General features: G+C 35.8%; 1 protein-coding gene across 13 annotated transcripts in view; it reads right to left on the reverse strand.

The window, feature by feature from the left end:
- LRRC4C (leucine rich repeat containing 4C) overlaps window positions 1–26923 on the reverse strand; it is a 1246033-nt gene that overhangs the window by 12207 nt on the left and 1206903 nt on the right. For 9 of the 13 annotated variants that reach the window (XM_084776632.1, XM_084776630.1, XM_084776628.1 and 6 more), the window contains one exon: window positions 13692–13743. The gene's annotated coding sequence lies outside the window, so the exon portion shown is untranslated. Of the gene's footprint in view, window positions 1–7249; window positions 7445–13691; window positions 13744–21346; window positions 21389–26923 lie in introns of those variants that run through there. The other 4 variants (XM_084776629.1, XM_084776624.1, XM_084776622.1 and 1 more) reach the window with 4 other exon arrangements.

The following is a 26923-nucleotide window of genomic DNA, read 5'->3' on the forward strand; positions in this document are numbered from 1 at the left end:
GGAAAATAAGAGCATATATATATATATAAAATCAGAAAAAATTTCATGGTGCATGGTGTCTGATTACTGAGTTATGAAGTTATGAAGTTTGAAATTTACCCTTTCTATTTAAAGTCTGAAAGAACATGAAATACAAATTCCACAGGAGGACTGTTCTGGTGTACAAATTATCGTCCTGTAGTCATGGATGAATCATCTCTGCTGCTCACATCTACATGGTGAGTTGTGAAAAAGGGAAAGTAAGTGTGCATTCAGTTTCTACTCTTTTGTAATCCAGAAACGTATTCAAGTAAACCAGGAAGAATTTCCCATTTCTCTCATCAGTATTCAGTGAAATGAAAGCCAGGTTTAGAGTGAAATGACTTCTGTTGGAGGGCTAGTTTACTGTTATTATTCATTCAATCTTTATTAAAAGGGCCTTTTGTGAGCTACAGTTTCCTAAGTAGGCGTGATAAAAACCCAATAAGCATACACTGTGAAGACTGCATGCATTAAAGAGCATAGCATACCCAGAAGCCTGTGTCTGTCCCTCTATCAGTATTTGTAACATATACCAAGCAGTTCACCCAAAAAAGTATAGTTCCTCGACTTATCTTTTTTGTTCTGTATTCACGTCATGCCTCACACTGTTTTCCCAGTAGTACTCCTAAATATAACCATCATTTCCTTGCTGTCCCTGCCGTTTTCATTTCTAACTTAGACCCCCTTTAAAACAGGTGACCAGGTACTGCTACTCACAGTTGTCTTCTTCATGAGGCATGGTTAGTAGATTTTAAAGATATCAATGTTTGTTTCATTCTCCAGTTGAAAATCTTACTTTGGATCCATATTCATGGAATACAATGCAAACTGAATTGGTTTCTAATTCATTCTTCGAACATTTCAGTTTAGCTGAATCCTCTTTATTTCTTCAACTTCATTGACTGTTCTTCGTTTCCCAAATAGTACAGCTTGGTATGTCCTTTTTCCCTTATTGTAGGGTTCACTCTGTTCTCAATATATCACCTTTGATTTGTTAATTAAAAGTATCATCTAGAATTTCAGTTCTAATTTTATCTACTCAAAAGGCCATTGTAAGGTGCTATGCCTAGACACCCCACCATAAAATATTTACATACTTCATTTTCATCAAACTGTCACTGTTAGCTATTTTCTTGTATACACAACTGTTTCCCTTACTGTCTGTAGCACCACTGCAAAACGTCTATTATCAGAATAGAGACATACCCACGTTACTTAGTAGCATTTCCTTGAAGTTATACTGATCAAGTGTTTGTTAAAGCATGCATGCATGCATGCACGTGTAAGCTGAAAAAGGCAGGGTGCATACTGGTAAAACTGTAAACACACTGATCCTGGGAGCCTGGACATCAGTGGTGGTTCTTAGCACTTCGTAGAGTTCTATTCCTACAGTGAGAATTCCATTCATTGCTGAGTTGTTATTTGTCTGGTCTGAAGTTTCCTTCATAGAGGTCTTGACACACTAAAGGGCTGGGATAACATAGTAAATTGAAGAACGTTTCACTGTCTCTTTGCTCTTTCTTGCATATTTTAAGGATGGAGAAAATAGTGAGGAAGATTTTCTTCATTTTCTCTTTTCATTTGTTATTATCCTTAGCAGCCCTGTTTGATGTTTGACCAAACAATGCCCTCTGCTGTTTGTGCCTAAAATAACATGGCTGGCTCAAAAATTTCCTACTTACAGGAAGGAGTTTCTATGGTTTGTTTCATAAAACAAAATATCTCAGAACTGGAGGGTGGTGTTCAGTATACTGGCTCCAGCTAATGTTCGTTTCGTTCTTCTTTCTTTTATCTTCTCTTCTCTTTCTTTCTTTCTTTCTTTCTTTCTTTCTTCCTTCCTTCTTCCTTCCTTCCTTCCTTTCTTTCTTTCAGCAGAGGACACGGAATTATGTAGTCAGTAAGGGCAAATGCCCTTTAAGGGGCATGGCCTTGTAATCATCACATAATGTGCTTCAAGGACAAATTAGGATATTATTTCTTAAAATCCATGAAAGAAAATGGTTTCTTTGAACTACTATCACAAACCAAAGCAACACATTAGAATAGAAGAGCAAGCTAAGGAGCTCCAACTTTATCTTAGCAAGAAAAAGTCAACTTTATCTCAATCTAAAAGCACATACCCACAATTGGTCACCTCTTGACTAAGCTAGATGTGAAATTAATTTGTTTTTGCTTTCCCTGTTTGCTTGTCTTCTTTCCATGCACAGAAAATAAGCATACGTGTCATGATGCTCCTGGATGTATGTGAATCCTTTGATCATATCCATTTTCGAGATTGGTTATTTATGAAAATATAAAATATAGATGACCGAGTTGTTTCTCAAATTATCTTATAGGAGTTAAGATGTTCAGTATTATGTTTGTATTTTCATAAGAACGTTTGTTTAACAAAATGCTTAGCCAAACAGAGGTAGAGGACCTCAGAGCCTCAAACTCCAAATCCTCTCGCTATTTCTTTCTTCTGGTTACACAAACAGAGACATATGCCTTTAGTGGACCGTGAACATCGTCCTCTGTGCTTATACTATCACATCTCTTTATCTTCTTTTCTTTTTCTTCAAGTTCACAAGACACAAGATGATTAATGCATTTTATTCCTTATCTCCAAGTTGTTATTTTCTTTTCATACTTTTCCCATAGTAATTGCTCACAGTAATGTTTTGCTTAAAGTAACTATTTTTAATATCAGATTAGGAACTAGGCAACCAGTATACAGATAAATCTCCCTGACAAGTTTCTTGGTCCTTTACTACATGTACCCACTAGATGCCAGTAGCAATCCCAGTAGTGAAAACTACAATGCCTTCCAACACTTCCAGACAGCACCTGGAGGCCCAGTTCACGGCCCTGATAGCTAATGCCTTAGCACAACCTGTGAGGTACTGCGCTATGATGCTATTTCACAGTGGTTCCAGTCTCACCTGCTGGGATTCTTAGCACCATAGCATTGACATTCTATTGTACATTCTAAACATATCCTCCTACTTTTCTTCTTCTGATGCTTTTTTCTTCTTTGCACTTTGAATACCTCACTCTTATATTCTATTAAATTATGGCCACTCAGAGGCAAGTTACAACCAACAACTCTATTCTTTCACCTGTTATACTAACCCATGCCTCCCTAGTTGTCAGTAAAGCCAAGATTAAACTTACCAAATTTATTTATTAATGGCAATGTTTGTCTAGGTGATAAATTTATTTATTCACAAGCTTCTTAAAGAAAAGAACTGGATTCTACCTCAGCATTCAATAAATAGTTGCTGGGCTGGAGAGATGGTTCAGAGGTTAAGCACACTGGCTGCTCTTCCAGATGTCCTGAGTTCAATTCCCAGCAACCGCATGGTGACTCACAACCATCTATAATGTGGTCTGACACCCTCTTCTGGCTTGCAGGCATATGCATGCAGGTAGCGCATTGTATATGTAATAAATAAATTCTTAAAAAAATAGTTGTTAAATTGAGTTTTTGATTGTATAACATATTTTAAATCTTAGAATCCTTGTAGGTATAGTTATTTGACAATAATTGATTGCTAAAAGATATTAATAAAATTGTTGTGAATAAAGATAACATAAATTGTTTCCTTTTTACAACCCCCCCAAATAAGTGAAGTAAGATGTGAGGAAATGAAGAAGAAACTAAACACTTAAGTGAGTTTTTAAAAACAATGTAGATGAGCTATATCTGAAATACCCTACATATCACTCCAGAGACATTATGTAAATTCAATGGATGTGAATTAAATTAATGAAAAAAAAAAAAGACATGGCCTCAAATAAAAGTTGTTTGTTATCAATTTTCAGTGACTTAAACAGCTAAGCAAACACAAATGAAAAACAAATTTAAAACTCTGAGATACATGTGCATGCAATGTTTATCTATGATGATAAATGAGTTAATACAGATAAAAAATTAGAAAGGTGCATCAATATTTGTTTTAGTTTACTTTGATTCAAGTCCTTGATTATTTCTGACAGCTTAAGTCCTTGTATAGAAGCATACTGACTCAATCTGTTGTTGATTCAAAGAGAATCATACTATTGAGTCTTCATAATATGATTTCTCATAGTAAGATTTATTTAAATATATGCTTTTTATAAAAAAAAAAGTATGGTATTTTTTAATCCACAGTTCCCAAGAAATTGACTACAGAGTTTTAAATCATTTGTTCATCCTTTAAAATTATAAGTGACTTTTTGCTTAAATGTGATTCTATAAATGTTTTCCAAAAAATATCAACTTTATTATTGTCTCCCCAGAGAATCATGTAGTTCAAAATGAGTAAGTTCTATGCATATATATCTGTTATACTGCAGTAATTGAGGATCTGTTTCCAATCTAGCAATATTATAATAGACTGAGATCTCTGTGTGTCAATATATGTTTGTAACTGTTTTTACTGCTATATAGGGACAAGATATAGACTCCTGTGAGTAAGAAGAAAAGATTAAGTTCAGTTCTTCAGCAAATTTTCAGAAAAATGTCTACAGGAAAAGTTCTTGGGGTGTCCATTGATATGGTGTTACACATATTTGCCACATACATTAAACACCAGCAGTATAGTCAGTTTGTTATTCTATGTCACAATAGACAATAGATAAAGCAAGCAATAGAAGAATCAAGATGTCGTTAGACAAAATAAAATAACAGGAGGATCTTCAAGCAGGGGGATGTAATGCGTCCATTTTAGGACTTTCTTTCATATGAATATAGCTTATTACTTAAGGGATATTTGCATTCACATTTGCATTAATTGTTTATGTCAAATGAAATATTGGTGTTATTAACATCAGGGAAAAACAATGATGTGATAAGAATACATGAAAAACGATATTTCATAGAAAGAATATATTAAAAAAAAAACCCAGTCTCCATCTATCGAAAGAGCTCTCAAATAGGGAATTGAAGGATGGATAAATTTCAGAAAATTGACGCAGATTTTGACCTCCCTGGAAATGAAATGGGATTAATCTTTAAGAATTTGAGATTGAGGATAGAGAATGAGGAGGAAATAAAGAGAAACGAGTCCCATAACTCCGACTGTGCTAACCAATGTATAAAAATTTCTGGTTCTCTTCATGATTCTCTTCTGCTAGCCCACAGGAAATAAATATCCTTATAATTTATTTTATTATATTTACAAATATATGCATATTTATATATGGCATATATAGTAACTCAAACGTGATTGGTTTATCAATGCATCTCTCATTTATGTGGATGTGTTTTACTGAATAACACACATATTATATATATATATATATACACACACATATATATATTACATATATGTAGTTATTTTGTTAATTTCCTGTCACTGTCCAGGTAAATGACAGCTTTTGAAAAATCTGAAATTTTCATCTGGAACAGAAGTCTTTAGCAAGGCAGGCAATGAAAAATCTGATTTCAGAAAGTTGGTAATGCAGTTAATGGCCTTGCTGCTTATGTTTCCCTTGGATTGATGACTAGCTGGGAGGAATTGATAGTCATTAACCTCCAACTGCTCATTAATCCTTAGGAAATGCCTTGTGCCAAGGTCATCATTGCCTCCATAGGCTGAAAACAAACAAACCAACAATAGCACCCAAAAGGCATATGGATTTTTGTAATGAGTAATGCAATTTAAATTGCCATGTGAGGCAATCTGAAGAGAATAAATAGTACGCGTACAGAATCATTCCGATTGTAAAACCACCTTCCAATGTTTTATTTAGTACTTACTTACTTGTTCATTATTAAAATGTGTATAGTCAAACAATAGCCAAAACATTATAACATTACACACACACACACACACACACACACACACACACACACACACACATCCCCTAGCAAAAATCATTAAAGAAGTCCAAAGTTCCTTTCACTTCTGTTAATATATGTCTATGTATGTTTACCAAAACATCAGCTAGAGGGAATTCCTGCAATTCTCTAAGCCTTGCTCATAGAGTATTTTAAACAGAATGCTAAAATAAGCCTAGATTAAAGGATTCAGTCATAAACGAATGCCATTCCTTACAGTGAAGGAGTGAGTATGTCATTAATGGGTAATTAGCAGTTCAGAGAGGACCAACAAGGTTTGTGCAGTCAGGAGGACCAAGCAAACATGTGATATAGTAGCCTATCTTGATTTCAATGAGAAAAAAATCTGGACTTCTACAGGAAAGAAAGACAGACATTGTCCTTCTGTAATACTTGTTGAGTGCCCAGTGACAGTCAGGCAAATTAATTATGTATTGTCACTTAGGCCCACATATCTCCTGTTAAGGATTTTATAACATAATTGGCAAGTGACTGTCCAAGGAGTTACACAAACCTCTAGAGAAGTTTTAACAGCACTAGAGCTGTTACACTAGTAAGAAAGATAAGAAATTGGGACAAAATGTAGTTTAAAAATAAGTGCCAGTTAGGCAGTAAGCCACACGAAGATAAATATGAACACGAGGCAGAAGATGGTATGAGGTGAAATCTACTAGTAGTATGTAATGAAGTGTGGTGGAATGGAAAATAGAAGGAGTGAAATAATGCCAGTGGTAAAAAACAAACAAACAAACAAACAAACAACAACAACAACAACAAAAACTACACAGAAAATAGAAGGAGTGAAATAATGCCAGTGGTAAACAAACAAACAATAACAACAACAACAACAACAACAACAACAAAAACTACACAGAAAATAGAAGGAGTGAAATAATGCCAGTGGTAAAAAAACAAACAAACAAACAACAACAACAACTACACAGAAAATAGAAGGAGTGAAATAATGCCAGTGGTAAAACAAACAAACAAACAAACAAAAAACTACACACAATGTGGCAGCTTCTACATTAAATGGATTAAAAGAATTTAGTTTGGCTTTGTGTCAGAGGAGAATGGGGAACTAAGGAGGATATATTTAGGGCAAAGCAAGGCAGCAGTAGTATGTGTTTGGGAAAGGAAACTATCAGAATTTCCTCCATTAAAACCTCAAAGCTCTGAGTGGTGGCACTCAGAGGAAGGACAGCAGGTTACCAAGAAGAGACTTGATACCCTGTGAGCATAGACAGGGGGAGGAAATCCCCCTCAGGAACAGTCATAAAGGAGGGGAATAAGGGGAAAATGGGAGGGAAGAATGGGAGGATATAAGGGATGGGATAACCACTGAGACGTAACAAGAATAAATTAATAAAAATTTTTTAAAAAAAACCTCAAAGCTCAAGATGGTCTGGACTAGGGCCCATTTACCTTAAAATATAGCCTCATAGAATGTCATGATTTTCCCATATCTAACTTGGCAGTTTCACTTTGTAGACTCATGTTTCTGATTCTCCAGAGCTTATGATTCACTGCTATTAGATGTGCTGATTTGTGTTTACTTTGTTGTTGTCGAAAACACAGAAGGAGCAAGTCATGGATATCTGGTTCACGCTCTTAGTGAATCTGAAAGCCACAAGTTTTCCAATTCAGCAGGACTTAGGAGTTTAATAAATTCAGTAAATTGACCCAGAGCAGCCTGATAAGGAAACTCTTTAATTGAGTCTGTGTTTATGAGATCCAAGCAAGGGGAGGAAACAGAAGAGACTCTTTGTGATTTCCAGGCAACGCATTTAATCAGAATGCAGATAGCAGGGATGGCCTCCTAATTGGACTGGAAACTGGTTTCAAGTAACCTCAACCCTGTTAACAGTGCATAATGAGGAAACCTTGGTGATGACAAGTCAGATAATCGAAAGGAGTGGAATCAGTGATTTCTTTGTTTCACCTTAATGACCACAAAAGAGAGTACCATTCAGCAAATGCAGACATCTGATAATTGGATTCTTATTTATTGTTTTAAACGCAGCCCTACTTTGATGTTAGTCTTAGGTTGTGCATATTGGAACTGAGTTCCCTTACTGCACAGCCCTGTATTTGCTCTCAAGTTACCATGGAACATTGCAAGCTGAGGACTCAGTTCTAATATTAATGAGTTTCAGTTAACAAAGTAAAAGGACCCTGTATTTTTCCTGTACTCATTGTGTCTGTAATGCACGTTTTGCAGTTAAGTATGCCATGAGAAACAATTAGACATGTGCCCGAAAAGCATTAAATAACCAAGTACCCCTCAGCATCTGGAAGGGAAAAGGAATAAGGAGACCAGAGTATGCTGCTCTTTAAATCATCAGTAGTTAACCTACTTTTCTTACTTTAGATAAAAATTCCTTCTTGGTTCCTTCTCCCACCATCTGTCTTTGTTCTCTGAAGGATTCATTTTTAAAAGAATGATTCAGTTCTAAAAGAGCCAGGGGGTGGAGAGGATCACTATATAATGCTGTCTCCTGGATATGACATGGCAGTGGGAATTACATACATGTACCAGCAGTGACCATTTGCACAAGATATGCAAAGTATACACACACATCTATATACATATGCACACACATGCATGCACACATCTATACATGAGAGAGAGAGAGAGAGAGAGAGAGAGAGAGAGAGAGAGAGAGAGAGAGAGAGAGAGAGAAGCAGAACTGTCTGGGTTGGGAGGAATTAAGTGGGTCAAAAGCTGTGGGAGGGGAAATGAGTTAATGGAGGAGGGGAATGTAGTCACAATATATTCCATACACCTAAGCAACGTAAAAAAGAACAAAGATCATTTTATAAAGCACAAGGCAGAGCTGGGTGTGGATGTTCCAGATAGTGGGTGAAAATACTGCAATTCAAACTTTATCATTCATAAACGGTATATGACTTATCTCTATGCCAAGTACATAATAGAAAGATAAAGGTTAATGAAAACTAAGTCAAAATCTCCACAAAAAGTAAGGACATGAAGTGTGGTTGTCGCTCCTGAATTCCCTATTGCCGCTTTCAAAGCTGCAACTACCATACTAACAAGGATAGAACAGAAATGAAGACACATGCAAAATCCTGATGTCAGTTTTAGGAAACCAGCTGTGTCTATAGGTAAAATCTTGCCCTCCACTTTTGTGATTGCGTGTAAAGTACATTAAAACACATCAACAATCATTTCTATAAGTATTTCCGTGGGTGCCTTTCCTTGTTTTTAAAGTTTTCATATTTTGATAACTTCATACATAAATCAATTGTGTTTATATCCTTTTCACTACTGTCTCTCCTTTCTAACTCTTCCCATTTTCCCCACCAACCTCTACGACTTCTTCTATGATCATCAGATACACACACACACACACACACACACACACACACACACACAAAGGCTACCCATTCCAAATAGTATCATCCTTATGCCTGTGTGGTTAAGGCTCACGAACTACTTGGAACTAGATAATCTATGGAGGAGGGTTTCTCCCTTGAGACAACTGTTTCTTTTTCCTTCAACCGCAATTGACGGCCTGTGGCTCTCCATCTACATTGGCCCCGATTTACCTCCAACTCTGCTGGCATGTCAGCTGGCGTTGGTTCCAGTAGAACAGAACCTGTGCTCGTAGTTACACGTCTGATGTTTTTACCAACTGAAAAGCTAGCATAGAGGCAACAAAGGGGCTGCATTTAACTCACGGGTGACAAAATCAGAAGCTTCTATTTACAATTAATTTTCATGTAAGAATTAAGAAAGAAATTAAACCCCTTACTTTTATGGCTGGCAATGCTATCATGGGTCTCATTCCACATGTGAGGAATCCTGATAAAGGGGAGTTCCGTGATAGAAGGGCTGCCTGAGGCACAATGACTGGCTCATACGTGAATAGTACATCGCACGGCGCTGCTGTCTGTTGAGCTGACCGTATAGTTTCATTCATTCTAGTATTTGCCTTTAACTAAACAGAGAAGGTGGCTTAAGACAATTCTTTCAAAAGTAATGCAGACATACTATCTTGATGCGGCAGGTAGACACACAGCAGCAAGAGAAGTAGGAATATTTCACAAAAATGATAAACTATAAGACAACATCTGTTTTAATCCTATGTATTTTTGTTTTCCGGTGGGTGAGTGTATTGGTAATGGTCTACAAGCACCACTCTTACCAGAAATTGAGTCTTGTCAAACTTCATCCTAGCTGTACTTTTTCCTTTTTTTTTTTTTTTAAATCACAATAGGTCTTCCCAATTCTTCAGTTATGATGCATCGTCTGTAAATGATACTGAAATTGTTTGCTTCTTTAAAAAAAGAATGTATTTTCTTTTCACTGTTTTTCTCCAACCAGCAGCATTTACTCACATTGATATGAAAAATCAACATCCTGTCTGGTCTAGGAAAAAGGAATATAGCTGCTGTCCTTTTCTTCCTTCTTTGCCTGCTGCCCCACAAAGTGACTTCCTCTCACCCTCACTAAAAAGATGAGTTTTTTGTTATAGCAAGTGGAGTTCAGACCTAACTGCTTGGAAGAGAAGATCTAAATTAGGAATAATGAACTTGAGATTTTTGTCTTTGACAACTATCATGTGGAAGAGGATCAAGTCCTCTTTTTCACTCAGAATATTGGGATCATATTTTTATACTACTAAATAGTGATTTTCTTCCACTGCTTTCATGTTCATTTAAGATACTTTACAAATTACATTAAATTATACATATTAATATGTGTTTGGAATTTGTTTTTTTTTTAACTGTGAATACATATTAAAAAGCAAAAGAATGAGAAAAATGGGGAGAATTAGACTGGCAGAAGTTAAAGCCCATAGTGTACTTATTGACAGAAGTTAAAAAATACACACACACACACATAAATACACACACACACACACATAAACATAAATACACACACACATACACACACACACACACACACACACACACACACACACACACACACACGTACTTGCCTATTCCTGACCAGTTCCAAGAAGTAGGACTCATGATCCTGCTCTGCTGATGAGGAATCAAATACTGAAAGTTTGACGTTTATACCCAGTGGTACGGTTAGTGATTGATCCTATGTCTGTGTAAATCTTCCCCTTTGAAAGGCTGTAATGTGTTTAAGTACTTCACTCCTGAATAGCTGCATAAACTTAGGAAAAATATTTACTACTTTTGCAACTTGTTTATTAAGCCATGGAGAAAGACTACTATTATCATATACTGCTGCGTCCATTATTCATCCATCTCTTGCCACCACCTCAGGTGAGATTTAACCCAGATCCTAGTGTCTCTCATTTAGTTAGATTACCAACCTTGCTTTTAATTTTTTTATGTTGAAATAAGGTGTCGTTGAATTTTCCAGGCTGGCCTTGAACTCACTGTGTACATCAAATAGACCTTGAACTTATTTAGACCACCTTGCCTCAGCCTCTTGACTGGCTGGTACGACATGCTGGTTTCACAGGCAACATTGCGTTATCACCATTAATATTAACAAAACCACATGGCTTAGATATGTCCATATTCATGTTCTTATTGTGAAACTAAGATAGCATATTACTATACCTATATAAGTTGTTAAAATCAGTTTAGGTGGGATCTAAACTTATACCACCAACTTCATTACTTTCAGGGAAGTTTGTGAGGTGACATAAGACAACTTAGAAAAATAAAATAAAAAATAAATAAACCCTAACAAAGTTGATGGTACCTGATAGTACATTTATTTCTTTACCAGATTAACTATTTTATTCTCTTGGATTGTTATGAGCAAACTGTGGTTCTGCTCCATTATAATGTTGATGCTAAGGAACAATTTCCATCTCCCTTGAATAAATCAAGGAGCAGTTACAGCTGGAGAAGAAAGTATACCACAAACTCTCCACCAGCACTCAAAGGTTCCTTCCTGACAGCATGTGTTACATTGGTAAACTTCACTCTCAATTCTTTTTAGTTTTGAAGAAAAGCATTTCCAGCTAATAACACAATTACACTTAAGTATCAGGGTCCATTTTAGTATTATTGCATTTGTAAAATCTAACTGAGTCCAAATTACTTCCTCAATGCTAATAAGAGACAGAGGAGAACAAGGAAGGGAAAAAGCAGGAGGAGGTGGACGAGGAGTAGGGGTCAGGGGAGAGCAGGAGAGGGAGGAGGAGACTTGGGGCAAGTGAAGTTTTCAAGGATTTAATAAAACAAAGAAGATTTCCAAAAAGAATGCCAGATATGAAAACAAAGATATCAATGTTCCATATAGCCTCATGCCCAATAAATGTCAGTTAAACTTGCTGTCCACAGTTTCTATGGAAACTCCTTAAGTTAAGAGACACAGACATTTTTGGACTGCAATCCCCGAGCTGTTTATTTAATTATAATGAAACATGAGACTGTTAAGGACAACACTATTATCATACCGTACCAATAGCACTAAGATTCAACAAATACGTTTTGCAAAATAAAATGCTGATTTAAGAAAAAAAGTTGATAACTTCATGTTAATGCCATATGAATAAAAGGCGCCTCATGTTTACAGGACTTCACACATTATTTCCCTCAGGCGAACCCCAAATTAGCCAAATGACATTCATTGAAAGAGAGTTCTTCAGAGGCTCCATGCCAATTATGCCCCCCTACGCCTAGTGAACAAAACCAAGGTCACAGCATATTTTCAATTAAACCCAAGATAGCACCAAAGTGCAGCACAGCTGGAGAAGCCAGCACATTATTACCACATAGATCATTTGTGAGCAATGAATAGGTCTCCAGTGTTTTTCTGTTTTATAGGCATTTGAATATAAAAATAAAGAAAATAGCTTCAGATCTGCCTTCGCCTTCCAAAGTAAACAAACATTTTCAGGGCATTATGTGTTGTGGCCTAAGGAAAAAATGACTGGAAATCATAAGTATCTTTCTGCCTGGTCTTTAATTTGGCCATAGAGAACCATCTGATCCATGAGTTTATTCATTTCTTCCTTCTTTCACTAAGCAAACATGTCATTTTCTTACTTACACTGTGTCAGTCCCTGTGTAAAGGGACAGGGAAGGCAGGAATATTATACCTTTTCCCATTCTTTCATTACACACTTTTCGCAGAGTCATCATTCACTGATTTGAGCACTACACAGTTATAGAGCTGAGCATGATTTATAAGCACTGGATAAAGTGTCCCCACAAAAAGGTTACAATTTAGTGAGACAAAGAGATACATAATCGTAAGAAGTCAGTGTGCTGCCTCCTGGACTTAATCCTCTATCAGTACTGTTATCATCTGTGGGTGCTATGGCAGCAAAACATAAAGGGGTGTGTGTGTGTGTGTGTGTGTGTGTGTGTGAGAGAGAGAGAGAGAGAGAGAGAGAGAGAGAGAGAGAGAGAGAGAGAGAGAGAGAGAGAGAGAGAAAGAGAGAGAGAGAGAGATGGCTGGTCAGAGAAGGAGGTTCGATAGGTGCACCCAGGCTGCTCTCAGAACAGAGCCAGAGAAGCTGCTGTGCATATGGACCCCAAGACTTATTCAAAGAACTTATTCTGTACAACGTACCAAAGAAGACTATTTCACAAGAGAAGCTAATCTCAAAGTCAGTTATCTCTGGAGCTGAAACAGGTACTACGAAGCCTGTTTTAAATTGGGATGGAAACCTATACAAAACAAGCATATAAGACTCAGTGGAGAGGTTATTTCTGCTGTATTGTATCCTTAAAAATACCAGTCCTCTTCTGTAGTGACTGGACTTCCCACAAATCACAGTAGTGAGGGGAGTTTGTCACTGCCGTTATTGGATTTGATAGCATATAATGAGCCCCTTCATGTTAGCTGCTGTTGTAGTGCTTGGCATATGGTAAGAACCATTTAGCATGAGTCATCACCCACCTTATTCTCCATTGGGGTCTCTTTGCAGTAAGTGGGCAATGTGTTTGCCAACCTAAAAAACAAAAGCAAAAAGCAAGCCATATCCATTAGAACAATTCAGCACATTTCTTGATCTGGCATGACCAACAACACATATAACAACTCGTGACAATATTTATTGAATCACCATTGTATTTTAACACAGTTCTGGGCAGAGTGCCAAAGCAGCTCTTTTAACCACTGGCCATTTGAAATAATGCACCTTTTTAATGATAATAAAAACATACATTTGGAATAAGATCTGCAGTTCACCCTTGGTTTCACTTATCAGATTTGTGAACTTAGGGAAGTCACTTTTACTTTGTGATAGAGTGTCCTAATCATAATCACCTCATATATCAAAACAGACAATGACTAAAACATATGGACAGTTAAGAGTTAGGCAGCATCAAATTATTAGTGCCAAATGACATATTAAGAGTTGGACATAAGTATCTGCTACAAATTTCATTTGGGTGTATTTTTTTTATCTCATATAAAAAATACAAGCAGAAATACATTTTCTTAAAATACTATTATGATTATAGGATGGAAATTAAAATCAAAGATTGAGATCCCACAGTATATGAAACAATGGGACATTAGGCAACAGAATTTGTGTTTCTTCTAGCATAATTGAAATAAAATAAGTATTCTTCAATCCCAAAAATTACGGTAATTTAATCTCAAATTTGGAAGTATGTTTGGTGCAGACAAACTGCACTGAGATGAAACCCTGGTAACCATAATTGGGAAAACACACAATTAGAAATTAAGATTAAACACTAGAATGGATGACAGCATCAATAATTCTATTGGTAGTAGGATGGGAGAAACACTGTATGTTTGTGGGACGCAGGTGTTTAAACCTACAAGCAATGAGGACGAAGTGAAGAAGAGAACTCCAGCTAACTTGAGCAAGGAGATGGTAACAGGCAGACACCCTGATAGCTCAGAGAGTGAGTTTCAAAGCTGGGTATTTAAATTGTGTGATGGCTTCCTTTGGAATAGATAATAAAAGTAAACAATGTTACAAAGTAATGCACTACTACTGGTCAACATTATCTTTGAGCAAATAAAACTGAATCTAATTAAAAGGGATCTTGGTAATAATAAGTACATTTTATGTTATTAATATGAAAAATATCTAAACTCAACTTTATAAAAACTGCTAACAAATCTTAATTTTATAAGAATATTGACTATCCTTCTATAGGGCACATGAAGCATGTGCTACAAGCTAATGGGCATGGTACTAACAATATTTTGAGAAAAGCACAGGAGATAACAAGGGTCATGTGAAGGGAATACAAAAAGCTAAACGGGAAGAGCTGACATTTATTGCTGACTTAAGTAAAAAAATTCTCAATTTTCTTATTAATCCAGTTAAGTAGTATTTGACATAATAACTAGTATTCTGTACTCCGAGAAAGCCAATTTTTTTTTTTCATTTTACTTTTTCCACAGTGGTGAATGTTCTGTGCCTGATCCAAATGCCTTACTTCATAGATTACATAACTCTGGAGTTTCACAGTGCTAGATTCCTGGATTTATTAATTATCTATAGTCACAAACTAAGCAACCCTACAGTGGTTTTAGGTGCTGTATACAAACTATTTAAAATATAAATTTTAACCACCTTTCAGATCAGTATACACAACCCTTTTCTAAGCCCATCACTTGAAAGCATCACAATTAATGTGTTCACTATAAAACTGTATATTCTAACACAATTTTCACCTTGAAAAATATTTTAATAGTAGCAATGTACCTAGTCATTTATGGAACAAGGTATGTTCAGAGTACTATGCTGGGACTTAGAAACTCAGGCCATAGTCCTACTTATGTCTCCTGAGTCTCATACTTCTTATCTTTGCTCCTTATCACTTTTAAATTTAATGTAACACCTCTATGGTGCTAATCCTATAAGCCAAGTTTCTAAACACTTCTAGATAGCTTCCTAACTATTTACCAATCCATTTCTTTTTATTTTGCAAAATTGGTCTGTTCTGTAGTGCGATCCAATATCTATATTCTTCATTCCTATTTTTTACCCTCCACAGTCTTTTCTCCAAACAGAGGCATAATCTTATCAAAAGAAACACTTAATTGTGTTTTCCTCTATCAATGCTCAAAGTAATACCAGTGACCTTCTAATCAATAAACTACTTATATTCTGCATTGCCTCTGCTTCTCTGATCCCATGCTCCTGTCTCCATTGATCTTACTGCCCGGACACATGTCTTCACACACCTTTTTTAACCTGTCAAGCATCCTCCCTCTATCTGAAATTTTATTGACAAGATTATGCGATCATGCAGGAACTCCATAGCATTAGTGCTACCCTTCCAGCTAACGTAATTCCACAAATGTCATAAGTTCTACACTTCCAGAGCTTTTTTTGTTTGTTTGTTTGGTTGGTTGGTTGGTTTTTCAGACAAGGTTTCTCTATTTAACAGCCCTGGCTGTCCTGGACTCACTTTGTAGACCAGGCTGGCCTCGAACTCACAGAGATCTGCCTATTTCTGCCTCTGTCTGGACTGCTGGGATTAAAGGCCTATGCCAGCAAGTCTAGTTTACATTGAATCTTTCCATCTGAACTATTTTCCAGAGGAAAAGAGGCATTTCTCCAGTTTACTGTAAGGTTTATGAACATAAACCTTTGTGTTTCTCTAACAGAGAGCACTAATGTCTCTAATGTAAAAAAAAAAAATGAAAATTGTATTTCCTGAAGCACTGATCACTTGCTGTGAATCTCTCTACCTCAGTCAGCTACACATCCTCTCATGACAGACAATACATTATATCTTAAATGCTGCACAAACCACTGTCTTCCCAGTAAGTATGTACTCCATAAATGTTGCTGAAGCAGAGATTGAATAAAGTCAATATTTAATATTATAGATATGGAAAAGCAAGAGCTGAAAATATACCCAGATTTTGAACCAAAATTTAGTTATCACAAATTTATTACAGAGTACTTCAAAAACTACACATTAGCAGGTCAAATATGTCAATTATTACTGTGTTTATATATATATATATATTATTTTGAGAACATAATATAATTATACCTTTTCCCTCCTCTTTATTGCCTCCCACCCTTTCCATATATTACCTCCTTGCTCTTTTTCAAATTCTTTGCATTTTTTATTAATCATGATTCAAACACAAATTCTAATGGTAAACAATTTTAATAGCAATGTTTGCTTCAGATTCATGAAAGCTTGTTCACATTCTTGCTACTTATGGCAGGTAGCAATCAAGATAATAAAAAGGAAATAAATTGATGACAATGGAAAAATGTCCTATTTCCTATACTTCCACAATTCAACAATTGCGTAGTTGCCTTATAGTTTTTCCTTAAGTGCATAGCTGAGAAAGAATGTAGCACTATAGTGCACTGGTGCCACACCACTTTGTTTCATAAAGTCAAGTGATCCATACTGTTTTCTCTCCATTATAATGTGGTTAACCTAAATTAAGTGGCTAGCATCTGCTTATCAGTGAGGATATGCCATGTGTGTCTGTCTGGGTCTGAGTTACCTCACTCAGAATGATCATCTCTAATTCCCTCTAGGTGCCTACAAATTTCAAGATTTCCTTGTTTTTAATAGAGGAGTAGTATTCCACAGTGTAAGTAAACCACAGTTTCTTTATCTATTGTTCAACTGAGGAACATCTAGGTTCTTTCCAGATTCTGGCTATTACGAATAAGGCTGCTATGAACATGGTTGAGCATATGTCCTTGTTGTGAGGTGGAGTAACTTTTGGGTGTATTACAAATTTTCTCTAATATCACAGCTTAATTGTAATGTTTAACTCATGTATCTATCTCTCTATCTCTCTATCTCTCTATCTCTCTATCTATCAAGAATCTATCTATCTATTGACAACTTGGTACTTTCAGGTGTGGCTTGTTTATAAAAGCCTTTTAAATACTTGCTTATTATTATTTTCCACAGTATTTTTTCTTTTGGCCCCCAATCAGTCTTGGAGATAACCAAGAATATCTCCCATAAATCAATCCATTCATTGTCACAGCATATATGCTTTGTGTTTACTTTAAAATGACATTTTCAGTTGAAGTTAAGAGATATCTATATATTGACCAATGTGCATATATACACATTCATTTCTATAGCAGATAATGCTAAGCCAGACCAAGGTGTGTGAATATAGGATATGGTACCCACAGAATACTCTAGACTTTTTAAGTAATAGTATCAGGTTGGCCTCTATTGTTACTAATCTGAATCTCCATTCTGAAAGGACACATGATAGCTGTGGTATTTATCTTCATGAATGTAGTGATGAAGAATGGATCAGGACTAGCATAGTCATGAGTGACTTATCTGGCTCCTCACACAAGAAAAAATAAATGACAGAAAGTAAACCACTGTGAATTATGAACAGTAATTTCACACTTATGTACTCTGGCACAAATACTCGTTTGGTCTTTTCCCTGACCTGACTGTGTTTCCTTTTCAAAACACTGAACAATAACAACAGAGGTCCTAGGGGAACTTGAGAGGGGATGAAATATGCTAAAGTCCCTTCTATAGCATAGGTTACCCTGTGAGAGGAGACCTCAGAAAACCATCACTCACAGAACTCTGAACTGGCTGCGGCCTTCAGAATCAGATTTCTTTGTGTCTTTGGCTGTTATCATTAAGCTAATGTCATAAAGGAGTCACAAAGAGTCCCTAAGGGCAATTCACTAGAATTCTTTCTAACCTGTGGAAAATTCAAAAGATCTTAGTTTTAACACATTCAGAAAGGTTACAGTTTTTCACCTAAGGTCTTCCTGATTGTTGCTATTCTGTGATGTAATTTATTCACCACAGATAATACATACTCCATTATTTCTGAGTGAAACAAGACAATGGCAGAATGCTCCTTAAGCTTCTGATAATACCATCATCAGGGAAGGTAAGCTGTGTATCTCTTATAGCTATATGAGGTGGGTGGCTCTATATAGAGGCAAGGTTACAGAGAACACATAGTACTGAATGAGCTAACCATATTCAAACTCAAAACGACTCAACACTTGACCCTGTTGGAAAAGATCAAATCCTCTAGATAGAATGCACTAGAGAGCAGCTATTTCTAAATTATCAGGAAATTAAGTATTCTCTCTTCCAAAGCACCTGAGAGTTGCAGTATTTTTTTTATCTATCCAACTTTCCCCAACAGCTTTAGTATTTATTCCCAAGTATTGGTAGACTCTGAGTGAAACTCCTTTAGCCATGACGAATATTGACTCTTTTGTCTAAACTCACTCTCATATTCATTCTCAGGTCATCATTGTTTCAGATTCAACTAAATTCTTCTGTTCTTAATATTATATTCTATATACCTGATACACTGGTAATAAGTGTTTAATCTAATTAGAGACAACATATCTATATGTATGTCAAAATAAAGTAATTTTTGTTTCTTCTGCACAAGTATCATCATCATCGTCGTCATCATCATCATCATCATCATCATCATCATCATCATCCTGCACATTCAGTAGCTGTGTACCTGATTTGCTCTTTATACTTTTAGTTCCATTAGAATATGACACACTAATATCAAGCACTGATTAGCTTCCTAATTTGCATCTTCAACATGAAGTGAATAGTGGCTAAACACCAGAGATCATTTGAGAACTAGGAATTTTACATTGAATTTGATATGTGTCATCTCACATCATAAAACTTAACATTTAAGGAAGTTAAGTAGATATTAACAAAAGTATTCAATTATATATCACTGAGAGACAAGTACTAAGATGGATATAAAAGAATGATGAAAGAGTTAATAACAAAGAGGAAACTTTAGTTTGATTTATTTGGAAAAATCCTTCAGAAAAGGGGTCATATAACTGCAAGAATGACAAGAAGAAATTCAGACATCAAATCATCTGGGAAAATTTTTTTCCAAGATGACAAAATAACTAACTTATAGGCTGAGATGTTCTAGAAGCAGGTTGTCCTTAAATGTCATACTCATCACACACATATGTTAAATTAAAGAAATTTAGTATGTATGATAAGTATTAAAAAATATGTAAACTTAAATTATTCTATTGTTTTCATCTTATGAATACTAGGCTACAGTCTTCAATGTGCCTTCCTCTTTTCCAACGTTTATTATAGGAGACCATCTTGTCATTCTCTTTAGGAAGTGCCTACAGCATCCAAAATGACCTTATATTCACACTTGAGATATGTGAAAAATAAATCACTTTTTCAAAGGAGGTCACACCTACAAGTTCCAGAGTTCAGTCATGGACATTCATGGGTTTAACATTTAACCCATAATAGATGACCAATTTTTGCTGGCTAAAGAATTCCTTTGTATTCTGTATACCATGAAAAGCCTCTAGAGTATTTTACATTAGAAAATGATAGACTTTGGTTAAGTCCTTTGAACATTAATTAAGAACTGTTTAAGGGATTACTAGTCTATTTTAAAGACAATGTGGTCTTCGATGTCAATAATAGAAGGACTACAGACATGGGAAAGTTGGAATTTCTTCAGGCAGTAGAGTTGAGAAGATTTGCCTAGGGATTACATGTGGCAATAGTGGTGAGAAAACCCCCCAAAAATGCCATTTGCCATCTTCCAATGCAGCTGTCTAAATATCATCTGCTCCCCAAGCACCATTGCCTTGTTCCATATGCCTACAAAAGTATTTGTACCAAGGGATCAGCTCTACCTCCCTAGCTATTACTAGCTAGATGTTTGAAAATATCCTCAGTATAGGCCTGGCTTCTCTTCAAATCCCTACTGATCCTTATGCCATCTCTAACTTTTCCATGGGAGTTTGCCTTATCCAATGACTATACATATATATGTGTATATGTATATATGCATATGTATGCATGTATGTACACACACACACACACATATATATATATTGTAACATTGTAACAAAGTTGATCCATAGAGGAATCACAGCCTGAACCCAAGTGAAGACTTACAAAATGTCAGGGTTTCTAGACTTTATTCTGCTGAAGAGCAGCTGAGATCCCTCTGGGAACAGAACTAATAAAGTTTAAGAGCCTAATTTTTCAACAATTAGTATCCCAGAGGCATATGTGTTCCATGCTAAACCTCTCAAGAACTATCTTCTACATTCTTTCTACTTTAAGGATCTCTTCCAGATAAGTAAAGAGATTTATCTAATCAAAATAACATTATTTCTCACAGCTGTATATTTGGGAATAAAATGATTTCAAGTCAAGTATAATTTCCCACCATGCTTAGTTTAAAATTCAAATAGACAAAAGTTTGTCGTGGAGTGTTCTGAAGTATCTCATTTAGGGTAAACATAAGTCATAGCCACATTTGATGTTTCATGTAGTGAAGTCCCCTTGAAGGAAGCTACATTTTCATGTTGAGTCAGCTATAATAATCAAATAAAGCTGGAAATTTATGATATTCTCTTGAATTCTAGGGAAGAAAAAAGGCAACAAGGCATGGTTGCAATGGTTTTCTGACATCAAGCTCTTCACGTATGCATTGTATCCACAGGTAAGCCAGAAAATCTGCAAAGTATTTTTCATTTTGCTAAAAGGAGGTCAAAGCCATCTGAAATTAGATCAATATTTCAGAATAATTTCAACATCATAAATTATATTTACCAAATACTGTGTTCAACTTGTCAATTTTGTCAGTCATCTGTTCTTTTGTCACATAAAAAAAAAGAAATTTAAAAAATTAATTTATTATAATTTATTTAGATTATATTCCAATTGTTTTCCCCCTGCTTGTATCTTCACATTCCCACCCTCTCTCCCTCTTCAATCCTATTCTTCCCTAACCTCTGACAGAAGTGGACCTCCACCCCCAGCATATGAGCCCAGCCTATCAGGCCTCATCCAGATAGCCTGCTTCCATTCCTCTGTGTGCCTGTAGGGCCTCTTCACCAAGGGGAACTGATCAAATCAGGGTACCAGTGTTCATGTCAGAGGCAGTACTGCTCTTCCTACAACTATGGAGAATGACTAGTCATTTTGCTATATCTTAAAAGGGGTTCTAGGTTTTTAATCATCCATTGTCCTTGGTTGATACAACAGTTTGTGCAGGCACCCTTGAGTCCAGATCAATGGAACACTACTCAGCTATTAACCCAGCTATTCCACACCTTGTAATATACACAGAAGATGCTCCACCACAAAACAAGGACATGTGCTCAACCATGTTCATAGTGGCCTTATTCATAATAGCCAAAATGTGGAAACAACCTAAATGTCCCTCAGTCAAAGAATGGATAAAGAAACTGTGGAATATTTACATTATGGAATACTACTCATGTATTAAAAACAAGGAAATCTAGAAACTTGTTGACAAATGGATGGAGCTGAAACAATCATATTGAGTGAGTTAATCCAGAAGCAGAAAGACTCACATCGTACATACTCACTTATAACTGGACACTAGCCCAAGAGGCATGTCCCAAAGATGAAAATCCCTTTGCTGACAGATATTTGGTGCCTGGTTATTTCTTTATTTCAGAAAGAATCTAAGATTCTCTGTCATTAATGCTTGTATAAAACTGATAGGGACAACAATATCAGATGTTGAGAGAATTTTCACATTGGAGTTAAAGAAGCCATTCCCAGGTTAATGAGCACAAAATAGCAGGCATTTTGAAGAGTTTATTTGGAGAAAGGAAACGTCTGCAGAAATCAAGTGATTAAGATGTGATCCTTAAAGCGAATTCTGAGCTATCTCATTAGCAGAGACTAAGAATAGTCTACAAATGCAATAAAAGCATGATACAAGGTCACAAACAGCCTAGTGTGGACCAGCTGTTTGGGACCCACTGAAAATGAAACCTCATTGGTACAGAACAGCAAACCTTTTGAAGAGGAGGGGATCGTTCCTTCCTAACTCTGAAGGGAAGATGACTCAAATATATACACATACATAAATATTTAGATATATACACTTTTATTGTGTAATTTTGAGAGTTCTGCAGATGTGTTTATACAGAGTCGTGAGTGTGTGTGTGTAAATCTACATTGTAGATTTAATCATTATTAATCAGAAAAGCTTCCAGACAATTTCTTACAGATATTCCATTTTCCCTAAAATTATCTAAAACTCATTTGTATACTCCTATTTTTTCTCTAAAATAATATTGTTTATCTTTGTCCTCTTCTTAATACTCTACTTGTCCTTTCACAGAAGGTACGCTTGGAGAGACTTGTGACTTGTATAACTTCTTCACTAACTTCTTTCCTGAACTTAGATAAATGGTTGGCTTCTGTTAATCAAACATTTCCTCAGTGTGATGATGAAAAACATGAAAGATCTTTATGTATTTATGAAATTACTCTCAAACTATACATCTGTCATTTATGAATATCAGAATTTTTAAAATAAAACTTTGGTCCAAGGAACTAAGTTCTAGTAAATGATATTTCCATAGAGCATAAACATATGCTGAGAGTTATAAGTTGTTACTCAACACATTTTACATTCAATAAAGGTATAGCTGTATCAAGGCTGGATGGAAAGAATTTTAGACAGCGTTATATTAGGAATTTAGCTACAAATGGATATGACTGTACATATGCATTATCTGAATAGTAGAAAGGAACAGTCAAATTCCTAAATAAGTATTTTTGTGTGAGTTTCAAATTGCTCTACCCAATTGAACTGTAAAGAAAATATTGTTTCTCATCTGAACACTGAAGACAAGGTTCAGATAGTAGAGATGATCCAGAAAGGGGTTTTGTAATTCTCTGCTTAAAAAGATCAAGAACTGACACCAAATGCTGATCACACATAGCAAGGAGCTAAGCAAACCTGGAAGATGTTTTGGATCTTCTACAGAAGAGCTAGTGCAAGAGTAAACAGCATACCAGAGAGAACAAAGATGGAGCTGGATGCTTACAGGCTAAGGAAGAGATGTGTAACATATTGAGGAGACCATCACGCTCATTCTGGGATAAAAAAGGTAGGAGTCAAAGGTCAGAATTAGATCACCAGTGAACACACGAGGGCCACCATAAAAGTCAAGTTGTGATGTCTCCCACATACCATGATGCTGCTCTCAACTCTAGCCAGAAATGGTTAGGGAAAAAACTGTCCTGTTCAGCTCTCACTGGTGTCATTGTACCATAAGCCATCAAAGGAGAGTCAGTCCTAGTATTAATGCTTTTCCACCAGCAACTAGATCTTTATCAGGGAAAACACCTAATTTAATATTAAGGTGAGTGGAATGTTTTCAGTCTTAGTATATGAGTTATCATATAGTTTCATGCTTCTCATTTATAGAAGGATTTCATCAAAGGACAGAAGTAAGATAAGGCTCAAGAAACATCAATTTCCTTGTAATAATTGTATTATCAGATTGTATTAGTTTAATACAGTGATTAAAGTATTTTTACTATGAGACAAGAATTCCCTCTCAAATCATTTTATTTTTCTCTGGCCACACTCTATATGTCATTAATGATGACTGATGGGAGCAATGGCAGTTAATTAAAGTATCGACTTGAGAAGTGAGCTTTCAAAATGATGTATATAAGAAATTTATAATCAGCAACAAATAATTCCCCAATTTAAAATATGCTCAAGCATCTTGTTTTGCTTTTCCTGAAAAAGCCAGGCTCATGAAACAGAAGCACACTAGGGGGGTTATTTGAGATTTAGACACAGTACATTCTATGATAAATTCTGGAATTGTATAAATTCTGTGCTGAACAATTTGAAGAATCTAGGACAATAAGATAAACCTGTTATGTATGTGTGGGTGTGAAGTTGAGAGGAGGTAGCAACTTAGTCACTTTGTTCTGCTCTAAAAAAAATTCCTGAGACTGGATAATTTAGAAACACTTGGCATTTGTTTCTCATGGTTCTGGGGGATGAGAAGTCCAAGTTCAAAGCAATAGATCTGGTCTGGTGAGGCTCCGGTGTTTTCTTTGGAAGACAGCACCTGTTCTGTATCAACACTGGGGGAAAAAAAGGCAAAACATGCCGTACTTTCTCTTTCAAGATGCTACATGTTCCAATCCTATTCATAAGCCCCCTGCCATAATGTTTTAATGACTTCAATTTTACCAGGTCTTGGTTTACAATACATAAGTAGGTGGTATGTATCATGATTAAAAATGATAACATGTATAAGGCATGACAAGGCAGAGAAACAATACAAAGTATTAAAATGTTATTGGTGGAAAAAAATAAATTATTTTTCTCATTTTAACTGATTACCAGCATTCATCAAGGTTTTGACAAAAGAGTAAGACTGCAATGTGATTTTACTACAGAGAGTGACCACATGGGGCTGTATTACCTATGTGTCCTGTATTTTTTTTTCTTTCTTCACTGTATGTAGAAATGTGTTTTTATCTGAAATGTTCTTTCGATATATTAAAGCATAATCATCTTATCTGATTGGTTAAAAAGCAGAAAAATATCCAGTTTATCTATATCAACTTAAAATTTCTAATATAGGTCTAGGTGGCCTATAAAAACTGTGAGCTCAGATATTCTAACTTAGAAACATAAGCAATAGTAAAATAAAATTGTTAACTGCTTGTGTTATATATAAAAATCTGAACCTAGAAGCAGTTTTCTGTTGCAAATCCTATGTTCTCATTGAATTTGACTTAGAATACTGCTACCTAGTCTACATTCTTCCCAGAGCTACAGAAGACAGAAGTGATTGAGATAATAGTAGTTTTTTTTACTTTCTTTACCATGGTCTTAACCCTAAAATCATGGAAAATCAGAAGTGGACAGTGATGGGATCTTTTTTTAACTCTATCATTTTGTCCTCTGAGACCAGAAATATTCCAGTTTGGCTAGAAACTCAGTACATTAAATATTCATGAGTGAGTACAAGATAGACAATGCATAGTACTCATCTTTTCAATGAGATAACTTCTTCCTTGTTATCATTATCTGTTGTTGTCTGGAAAATCAATAACAGGAACAATACAGAAAAGTGGTCATTACCCTAACACTAGGCATCATCTCTGGTACTAGTTTTATTATCTCCTCTCCAGGGACTTGGTCATCTTGACCTTTGTTAGCTTTTGAGCATCACAGTGGTAAGCTCATCACCTTTGCTTTGCTTTTGACATTTTCCTCTGTGGTAGAAAGGTTAAGACAAAATGAATTCTAATAATTTTTGTTACAGAATTAGATCAAGAGACACACATTGAATAGATAAAGAAATGTTCTTATCTAGACCCTGGGAAAGGAAGAGAGCAAGCAAACAAACATCTATTTGATTATCTCTGACCTCACTTAAAACCTGATTGTTCTTGCAATGATTCTGCCATTATTTTGTTTATAAAGCATTTGACTTGTCCCATTATGTCAAAAGGAAACCTACAAAGAGTCTGCCTGTCACATTTATTTTCTTCTAATGATTTAATATGTAGAAATTCAAGGTCTGATGTGACGAGGAGGATGGGAGGAAAGACAAGGTAGGAATGGAGGGGCTGGGCATGGGGAGGCATGCCCTCATGGAGATGGGGAGGGCCCCAAGGGGGAAGGTCTAGGTGGAGAAAGGAGCGTCGGGGCACATTACTACACGGCACAGACCCTCTGAACTCCTTTCACAAATCTATCGCATGCCATTGGCAGAAGAAAAGCAAGTAATCAGCAAACAAAAGTACCAACTCCCAAACACCCATGCTTTGATAAAAGTTTAAGAGCACGTGATTAGGGGTCCATTACAGGCAAAATTATAAATTACCGAAGCAAGGAAGGCAGAATGAAAATGTTTATTATTATTTATGTAACCTCAAACTGCAAGAGACCTTTTCCTAACAGGATGTCAATGTAAAGCAGGCTGGCTTTATCTATCATTAGAGAGCTCTGCCTACCTCTGCTTTCTGAGTACTGGGATTCATATTAATATATATGTATATGTATGTATGTACATGAGGTTTCACATCAGGAATTTTGTATTTTTTTCCTAGTTATGACTGCACAGGATTTCAAATGTGGTTTTCCCAATGCCCCCCAAAATAAACTATCTTTTTTTAAAAAAAAAAAAAAAAAAAAAAAAAAAAGAAATTCAAGGTCTGTCTGTTTATCTATTTCTTGTTGATTTTAATAGGGCCAAGTACTACAACAACTCTTTAGCTAGTATGTTGTTTATACCAACCTCAGTACAAAGGAAATGATTGCTTACTAAGGTAATGTAATGGCCTGAAAGTCAGCATGTTCAGTACATAACAAAGCAAGGTTTC

This window comes from Acomys minous (genome assembly GCF_964271855.1).
Source record: "Acomys minous genome assembly, chromosome: 3".
NCBI classification, from domain to species: domain Eukaryota; kingdom Metazoa; phylum Chordata; class Mammalia; order Rodentia; family Muridae; genus Acomys; species Acomys minous.